General features: G+C 41.9%; 1 protein-coding gene and 1 pseudogene across 1 annotated transcript in view; one reads left to right on the top strand and one right to left on the bottom strand.

The window, feature by feature from the left end:
- MORF4L1 (mortality factor 4 like 1) overlaps positions 1 to 10,303 on the bottom strand; it is a 35,095-nt gene that overhangs the window by 469 nt on the left and 24,323 nt on the right. The gene's annotated exons all lie outside the window — the stretch shown is intronic.
- Positions 89 to 3,467, top strand: LOC114903703 (annotated as a pseudogene).

Here is a 10,303-nt window from a genome sequence, read left to right as displayed (position 1 = left end):
TTTAAAAAACACTAACATGAAGTGAAAGCATAATTCCTTAATACAATAAAGATCCCCAAACCCGGGGCAGTGGTGTGAAAGGAGTTCCATTAAAGGCAGACAGGGAACAAATAGGCCCAAGATCAGTACAGTCGCTTAACATCAGTCTGGAAGGTCTGGCTGCTGTGGTGAGGAATAAAACACATTAATATGTGCGGACGGTATACTAATGTGGCTGAAAACCGTCAAGAGGATATACATCAAAACTCAGAACGAATGAAAAGAGTTCAGAGAGTGGCTGCTTATCAGATACAGACACAAAAAAATCAAAATCCTTCAACAAAACTCAGAAGAAAAGTATTTTACACTGTAGCAACAAAACTAGTAGCCAGGAATAACCACACACACACACACACACACACACACACACGTCCTACATGAAGAAAATGATTAAATTACTAAAAACTGTAAAGGAAGACTTGAATAAATTGAGAAGCATACCATATTCTTGAATTTGAAAGATTAACATAAATAAATTGATTCTAGCCCAAAATAAAAATACAGGATTGGTACATTTCCATCTAAAATCCCAATATAATTTTTTGATACTTTCTATTTACCTGGGGGAGAAAAAGCCCAAGATGGATTTTATAACTGAGTAATGAAAATGGATTTTTTCACATATCAAAATGTATAAAATGTCAACACTTAAAAGAGTGTATCAGTTAAGAGTAGACTAACACCCAGATTATGAGAATTCTATACATAAGTAGCAGACACAAATCAATTTCTACTATTCAATAAAAGGAGCTAGGAAATTGGACAGTATTTGGAAAAACAGCTTAACCCGAATCTTCACTCAGCATTATATCATTTAAGTAAAGTTTTAAAATTTTTTTAAGTTTTAGATTTACAGAATTATTGTGAAGATAATACAAAGAGCTTCCATGTATCCCACACCCAGTTTTCTCTATTATTACTATCTTGCAATAGTATGTAATATTTGCTGAAATTAATGAACCAATATAACCAACGTGTTATTAATAATCATATTTTTATTAAGTCATTCGTTTTAGAGAAAGATTCTGGATGAGGTTTCAGAGAAATTCAAATTACCACAGAGAAGCAAATAACCATTTTCAAAATTAACCTCATCTGGGGGGTTTCCTAGCTCATTACAGATTATGGGCTTGGACTTGGATGCAGGCTTTCTCTCCACAAGCTCCCAGGATGTCTGCAGCCCTCAAACCCACAAGGTGATCATGGATCTCCTATAAAGGGGGCTTGCAAAGGCCAATTCCCACCCTCTCCTTCAGTTACCAAACAACTACTGAGTGGCAGCTGTTTGCAACTCCCCTCTTACACCAGGCTCCTGGAAGAATACAAAGATGCTCCCGGCATCCCCGTGGGCATGACTGTTGTGCAACAGGAAAATGACCCATGCCTTGGTGCTGTTTGGATTTAAGGTTCTATCCAGGCAAGGTTCTATCCAACTGGGATGAAAACATTCCAAATGCACTTGAACTCCAAGGATCCAGAAGACAGTCTGGTACAGGGCAGAAGCTGCCTCTCATTTGTCTCAGTCACCATCTCTTGACCCCTCCACATAGGCCCTGTGCTGAGGTCTAGAGATCTGAGGTTTACGGTACTCATCTTTGGCCCTAAGGAGCTCCCATGCTGGGGGAAAAGACAACAAAGTAAAAAATAGAACAACAACAACAAAATATAAGGTCCAAAGATGAAAAAGAAATGTACCACAGGAAAACCACAGATCAATGTTCCTTATCAATATAGATGCAGAAATCCTCAATACAATGCTGCAGGCAAACCAAATCCAGCAACATGTAATGAAGACTACACACCGTGGGTTTATCCCAGGAATAAAAATTTGGTTCCACATAAGAAAATCAATGTAATATACCGTATTAATACAATATGGTATATTAATAAAGGACAAAAACTGCATCTCAATAGACACAGAAAAAGCATTTGGAAAAAAAAAAACCACCACCCCTTCATGATAAAATAGTCAACAAACTAGGAATAGAAGGGAACAACTTCAACCTGATAAAGGGCAGCTATGAAAAACCCACAGCATCACTCCTATGCACGGTTGTATCAGAAGTCCTACCTGGGGCATTTAGGCAAAAAAAGAAATCAAAGCATCCAGAATGGAAAGGAAGAAGTAAAACCATCTCTGTTTGCAGATGACATGATCTTGTATCTAGAAAATCCTGCTCTTTGAGGAAGATGCAGACACAGCTGCAGCCCCAGTGGAGCCCTGGGCTGCCCACTTCTGCTCCTGATTCACAGCTGTGTTGTTCCACCTGAGGAACAGTCTTTTAGGAAGCCATGACGCAGCCATGGCTTTTAAAGATACCGGAAAGACACCCACGGAACCAGAGGTGGCAATTCACCGAATTAGAATTACCCTAACCAGCCACAGTATAAAATCTTTGGAGAAGGTGTGTGCTGTCCTGATCAGTGGTGCAAAGGCAAAGAATCTCAAAGTGAAAGGACCAGTTCAGATGCCTACCAAGACTCTAAGAATCACTACAAGAAAAACTCCTTGTGGTGAAGTTTCTAAGATATGGGACTGTTTTCAGATGAGGATCCACAAGCAGCTCACTGACTTGGCACAATCCTTCTGAGATGGTTAAGCTGATTACTTTCACCAGTACTGAGCCAGGAGTCAAGGGTTGAAGTCACCACTGCATATGCTTAAATCAATTATTTTGAGAAATTATGTTGTTTAAAAAAAGAAGAAAAAAAAATCCTATGGAATTCACATACACAACACAGAGACTACTGAAGTTAATAAACAACTTCAGCAATGTTGAAGGATATAAGATGAACACACAAAGCCAACTGCATTTCTATACACTAGCAATGAACAATCCAATTTACAACAGAATCAACAAGAATAAAAAACTTAGGAAAGAATTTAACAAAAGATGTGTAAGACTTGTACAATGAAAACTATAAAACATTATTGAAAGAAATTAAAAATGATCTAAATAAATTGAAAAACATCCTATGTTCGTGGATTTAAAGACTTAATATTGTTCAGATGGCAATACTCCCAAAACTGATCTACAGATTCAACACAATCCCTATTAAAATCCCACCTGGCTTCTTTGCAGAAATTGACAAGCTAAAATTCCCATGGAAATGCTAGAGACCCAGAATGGCCAAAACAATCTTAAAAAGGAGAAGCAAATTTGGAGGTCTCACTTATCCCAATTTTGAAACTTACTACAAAGCTACAATAAAATAAAGACATTGTCGTACTGACATAAGGATAGGCACAGATCAATGGGACAGAATTGAGAGTCCAGAAAGAGACCTATACATTTGTGGTTAATTTTCAACAAGGGTGCCAAGACAATTCAATGGGAAAAAAATAATCTTTTTAACAAATGGTGCTGGGACAACTGGATATCCTCAGGCAAAAGAATGAAGCTGGTCCCTTACCTAACACCACGTATAAAAATGAACTAAAATGGTTCATAGACCTAAATGTAGGAGCTAAACTATAAAACTCTTACAAGGGGCAAATCTCCATGATCTTGGATTTGGCAATGGTTTCTTAAATACGATACTAAAAGCACAGGCAACAGAAGGAAAAACAGATAAATTGGACTTTATTAAAGACTTTTGTGCTTCAAAGGACACCATGAAGAAAATGAAAAGACAGCCCACAGAATAGGAGAAAATATTTGCAAATCAAATATCTGGTAGGGATTGAGTATTAAGACTAAAAAACTACGTCTCAACTATAAAAACACAAATAACCCATTTTTAAAATGGTTAAAAGATTTGAATAGACATTTCTCCAAAGAAGATGTACAAATCACCAGTAAGTACACGAAAAGGCATTCAACGTCATTACTCAATAGGGAAAAGCAAATCAAAACCACACTGAGATACCACTTCACAGCCACTAGGATGGCTATAATCAAAAAGATGGACAATATTAAGTGTTGGAGGATGTGGAGAAACTGGAGCCCTCATACACTAGTGATGAGAATGTAAAATGTTGCAGTCACTTTGGAATAGTTTGGCGGTTCCTCAAAAGTTAAAAACAGTATTACCATGATGTCCCAGCAATTCCACTCCCAAGAGAATTGAAAATATATGTCCACACAGAAACGTGTACATGAATGTTTATAGCAGCATTATTCATAATTACCGAAGTGTGGAAATAACCACATGTTCATCATTTGACAAAAACATAATGTGGTGTACATACAGTGGAATGTTGTTCAGACGTCAATAAAAAGGTGATACCACGTGTATAAACTTCGGAAACACTATTACATTGTGCAAGTGAAAGAAGCCGGACATGAAAGACCACGTATTGTGTAATTCCATCTACACAAAATGTCCAAAACTGGTAAATCCATAGAAACAGAAGGTAGATTGGTGACTGCCACTGGCTGAGGAAGGGGAGGATGGAGAGTGACTGCTTATGGGTCTCGGCTTTCTTTTGGGGGTCTTAAAAATGTTCTGGAATTAGATTGTGGTGATATTTGCGCAACCTGGTGAATATACTGAAATTCATTCAGTTGTATACTTTTAAAGGGTAAGTTTTATGGTATGTGAATTATATCCTTTTAGAAAAGTCTAGGTGTGTGCGTTGTGAGGGACTGGTATGGGATGCTACCCATACAGTTAGGCACTGGCTCTGCCCCCAGGAAACCAGGGGCTTCACAGATGAGACTTCTGAGCTGAGTTTTGCGGGATGAATGGGCTTAATGAGGAACAAGGAAGGCATTCCACGTAAAGGGCAAAAGCATGTTCAGAAGCTCAGGAATGGCAAAGAGCACTGCAGGACAGCTCTGTATAGGGGCCTCTGTATGACAGGAAGTTGGGGCTGGGAGGTAAGAGGAGGCAAATGCCACACCAGTGAGTCTGGGAAACCCAGAGTAACAGGCTCCTGTATGTTTTGCTTAAATCAAACAGAAACATTTGTAGAAATTCCAAAGAGAAAATTTCAGTTTAATAAGCTCTAACTCTCCATCATGTTTTATTTGGGTAAAGCATTGGGTTTTTCTTTGGGAAGCCATGCCATGCCCCCGTTAATCCCTAAGGTTTTACTAGAGGGACTCTATACCCTCACCCCCACCCCCAAGACCATGTGACCTAGGCCTTGTCAATGACACCACCTCATCCTCCCAGCCACAGTGATTGGTCCAGAGAACAGCACATAGCTCAAGATGGGCCACTCAGAGGCAATGAACAAGGGATTTTGTGGAAAGCATCAAAAGACTCTTCTGGTGATCATTTTGTAATGTATAGAAATATCGAATCAATATGTTGTACACTGGGAACTAACATGGTGTTAGAACATAGGTCAATTACACTTCAATTTTTTAAAAAAAGGGTGTGGAAGTAGATTCTCCCCTGGGGCTCCAGAATGAATGCAGCCTGCTGACAAGTGATTTTATCAATAGTTTCAGTGAGAGTGACTTCTGACCTCCAAAACTGTCAATAATAAATGTATGGTGTTTTAAGCTAAAAAAAAAAAAAGAAAAGAAAAAAATAGGGACTCTTTCCCTGGGTGGCTAAGTTAGTAAGACATAACCAGTAGCCTTCTGTTTGGCCACTCTGCTGAAATGTGGAAATGCCAAAAATGAAACGAAGGAAAGCAGGGTCAAGAGATGAGATATTCCAGAGAACACTGCTTGAGCATCTGGATCAATGCCTAAAGCTTTGAAGCACCACAAAGCACCTTAATGCCTGAAGCTTTTCCACAAAGTTTTTAGTTACATGAGCCAATGAATTCCCTTTTTAATTCGAGCCAGTTTGAGTTGCAACTAAAACAATCCTGATGAATGCAGTAGACTATGTTTAGACAAACAAGTCTGTACTCAAGACCTAAAAATATCAAGGCACATTAATTGTGGAAGATCAGGGCCTATCCTTGCCACCATCAATATTACTGTAGGTGAACTAGGCATCTCCTCCCAAGAACGTGTCTGCTCGTCACAGTGACATAACTTACATGGCATTTGTATGAGCCAGTGCCACATCTGGCCTTTAGAAAGTGCTCAGGAAAAGAGGGTTATCTTCTACTCATTTGTCCAAGAACCAATTGTGTATTAAGCCCACAACATGTGGGACTTCCCTGGCGGTCCAGTGGTTAAGACTACGCACTCACAATGCAGGGGGCACGGGTTTGATCCCTGGTCAGGGAAGTTCCCGCATGCTGCTCAGCACGCCTTAAAAAAAAAAAAAGCCCCCAACATCTGCCCCGCCCTGCCCCAGGAGGCAGGGAAGGCACATGGCAGGGGGGGCAAGTCAGGTCTAGGAGCTGCATTCACAAACTCACAGGCTTCCAACTGAGTTTTCTTTCTGCCTTCTCTGAAGACAGCACAGGGAACTATATTCAATAGCTTGTAATAAACTATAATGGAAAAGAATCAGAAAAAAAGAATGAAGACATATATGTATATATATATATGCATAGCCAAATCACTTTGCTATACACCTGAAACTAACACAACGTTGTAAATCAACTATACTTCAATTAATTTTTTAATCTAAAAAATTTTTTTAAATGCCAAGCTGGTATTAAAAATTAAGCAGAATGGAAGGTATACCTGATTCCCACCAGCAGTCACTTCAGTGAAGTTTTCTGACTCAGAATGAAGTTTAAACTTTTAATAATTGTTTTTAGCATTCAAACAGCATTCAGAAAGGCAAACGAACTGGCAACAGAATAAGTAAACACATGAGTTTAGCTGAAGGCTGTGTCTGCAGGGACTGACTAGGAAACAGCCACCCTGGAGGGCAGAGAGGGAGGGATTCTGCTGGCTGGTTACCAATGAGTCAGGGCTGCAGGCCAAGTCCCCTAAGGGGATGCCCAGCAAGGGCGCCCCGGCCTGCCAAGTCCAAGGCACCTGCGCCTGGCACCAAGGGAGCAGAGGTGGTAAGAAAGGAATTCTTTCCCTACAGTCCTGTGGGGCTTGAGAGTCCAAGGACAATGCTGGTCTGCTGCCTGCAACAAAGGGCAAGGTAAAAGGCCCACTCGTCTTGGGAGTCAGCAGGTTACACCAGCTTGTTGCATATACAGTGACATTTTTTTATTGGTTTTATTTCACAAGCTCCATTTGCCAGGCAATGCACCTGGGTCATGTACAGCATTCACTCCTCACAGCACCCCTATCAAGTAGACACTATTATAACCCCCACTTGCAGGTGAGGACACTGAGGCACAAGACAGGTTAAGCAACGTGCCGCACATCACAAAATCAGTAAGTGGCCGGGTGAGGATTCGCACACAAGTCTGTGCTCTCAGCCCCTCCACTCTGCCGCCTCTTCAAAGAGGATTTAGAATCCTTGGGATTCTTAAAACCTTTGAAAGTAATTTGAATATGCGCTTAGGAGACCTGGCCTTGCCCCTGCAGGCCCATGGGTGGTAGCTGGGCACTATCCATGTCTGCCTGGGGTTTCCCTCCTCCTTGGCAGACAAGCCCTTTCTTAAACTCTCCTCAAACTACCCCACTGAGGTGTCCTTTCTCTTGCATCCTGGCTGATACAAGGGGGTATCTGAAGGGTAATATTTACTTTCTTTTTATAGTTCTTGGTATATATATTTTTAAACATTTTAAACTAAGTATTCTAATGCAGAGTGATAGAGAATTTGAGTCTTAAGCTAGAAACAGAGAATGGATGTTTATTATGGGAAAAATCCTTTGACTAGGCTTCCATGCTTATGTGAATCTAAAAGCAGCAAGTTGTTCTGGGGAAAGATGATAAACATAAACAAGCCGCCTGGTTTGCTGTGTGTGGTTCAGCAAAGATTGCCTCTCCCTGGATTCCACAGTTCAGGGCAGACGTTTGCACAGGAACCCAGAGGATGAAGTTGGGGCAGCCATCAGGGTAGTCTGGGGTGGCCTGAAGCAGGTACATGGCAGGAAAGGCCCTTAAGGTGACTCCCCCTGGAGAAGGGGAGAGGCCCTGGAGGCTGACCCAAATTCAGAATCAAAAGGTTCATGCAACAGCTGAGGGAAGCCACTGAGGACTTAGGGACCCTGGCAGATGTCCTGCTCTGAGGAAGGAAGGCTGCACATGTGACAGCCAAGAGAAATTATTCTAGGGCACCAGAGTGGGCTGCCACAACCCTGTGCATGTGTCCCCAGAGTGGGCAGGCCCATGGACCATGGGGAGACCTTCACTTACACCAGCGACCCCTGTGGTCACCACGGTCAATTAGTGTGCACATCTAATTTTCTGGTGTCCCAGTCCAGCTTGGGAAGGAGGACTGACCCCTGGAATTCTTTGACATCCAGGGGAAGGGTGATCTAGAGGGAGGTACAAGAATTGTTGCTTATGGACATAAAGGCTTGAGCATCACCTGGAAAAGTAAAGTGAAGGAGTGTGCCCCAAGTTGGTGACACAGGTCATACCAGGAACCTCCAGGGTCCCAGACCAACCCGCCCATGGGGGCATCTTTGTGTCTCCAGCTCTGGGACCAGGAAAGGTAGGATGATGTCATCCTTGAATAAAAACAACAGAGCTATCACCTATGCCATGAACATCGTGGAGAGCATGTTGCCTTTCCTGTGCATGCTCACCAAGGCGGGTAGGGTGGGGTAAGGGCGTCAATGCTGGTACCACTGCTAGACTCACAGGATGATGAGCTCAGATCAGAGCCACAGCTCTGCCCATGGATAACTTCATGCCAGAGAACATCAGATAAAGGAGCACCAAACCCTCAAGAGGTCTGTCTAACCTTGATCACTCCCAGGCACAACACCCATGAATCCCACCCCCCAGTCCCTCCCAAGGGCAGGAGACATCCTCGCAGGCTCAGCTGCCCTCCAGTCTCTCCCAAGGCTGCATCACAAAATACATCCATCTGTTCTTCTGAAACCACCCACTTCATCTCTCATTTCTTCCTAATTTTCAATTCCTACTTTTCTAATTATTCTCAGTATCTAAATGTCGCAATATAAAGAAGCAATACTTATAGAGACTATAAGTCTCTATAGTTCTATATATTCTTTTTTGCAGCTTTCCCCAACCTGATTCTCCCCAAAGGCTGCTGGGACCAGCCCAGCCTGGCTACCCCACTGCACAGCAATCTGACAACTGGCTTATCAAGACAGCAGGATGGTTGAAGGTGCTGTCCTCCTTCCTCTGGGTCCCCACGGGGCTGAGTTTCTGTTTCCTCTGTCCTGGCCCCAGTGGAACTCAGACGTGTCCATCTGTCCATAGGGAAAGGTGTGGAAGGACCTGCACCACAAGGCTAACAGTACTTAACTTGGAATGTATGTGAGGAAGAACCACCAACAGACTTCTGGGTTATTTGACTTTCTTTCAACAAAGCACATACATCTTTTGTAATGAGAGTTCTGGGGCTGTTAATCTGGGGCTGTTAATCACATCCCTCTGCTTTATTGCTGGATCTCACAGCCAAGGGAGGGCGCTTCTTGCCACCCCATCTCCACTGGCCTGCCCCACCGCACCCCTAGTCTGGACATTCCAGCCTGCACTACAAATGCAGAGGAGCAGGGGTCAAGAGCAGGGAACACGGTGAACTTCAGACCCACCTGAACTCTACAGGTGGGTCTGAGAGAGGGCCAAAGCCAGCTGGAATAACGACCTTCTTGCCATTTTAAACAAATCAAGACAAATGTGAAAGAAGCTACCTTGTGTCATGTGGAAGTGAGTGAGGAGTGAGGGAGGAACAACTTTCCTTCCCCAAACTCCTTAAGAGGGTCAACCAGTTGGCAACACCTATTACTATCCTATGGATAAAGACAGCAAACCGGAGAAGGAAGCTTCTCCTTAAAGTCATATTCAAGGAGTTTTGTTTTCTTTTTTTAAAGCTCTGTTTAAGAAATCTACATAATTATCTGTGTATATATCTGTCCCCTCTCACTTATTCTTAGGGTTTGCCACAGAGGAATAAGGGAGGGAGGGAAGCTCTCAATATTCTTAACTGCAAACAAGCCATTGAAAACCCTTTCTTGAGTTCAATCAGTTAGCTTAATATTTGGCTCCTAGATCAGTTTGATCCTGACCGGTTTTATCTTTCTCAAAGGTGACAGTGCCCTAATTTCCAGACAGAAAATATTGTTAACCCCTCTCCTTCTCTTCCCCTGACCCTAATAAATTACTATACAGTGAATCTCTAATCTAATTTTTTTTAAATAGGATCTTGCACTGAGACTGTTAAAAATGCAATTACATTCTTACTTTCAAATGATTCAGAGAAAATGAAAGTGTGTGGAGAGAGAACATGTGTACACAAATATGGCAAAAATATTAACAAAAGGTAAATCTTTTTTTTTTTTTTTTTTTTTTTTTTTTT

The sequence above is a fragment of the Monodon monoceros genome, unplaced genomic scaffold (assembly GCF_005190385.1).
Source record: "Monodon monoceros isolate NGI ecotype Baffin Bay Population unplaced genomic scaffold, NGI_Narwhal_1 Super_Scaffold_21, whole genome shotgun sequence".
Lineage (NCBI taxonomy): Eukaryota > Metazoa > Chordata > Mammalia > Artiodactyla > Monodontidae > Monodon > Monodon monoceros.
Note: the sequence above shows the minus strand (reverse complement) of the source record. Positions and strands in the feature narration are given on the sequence as shown.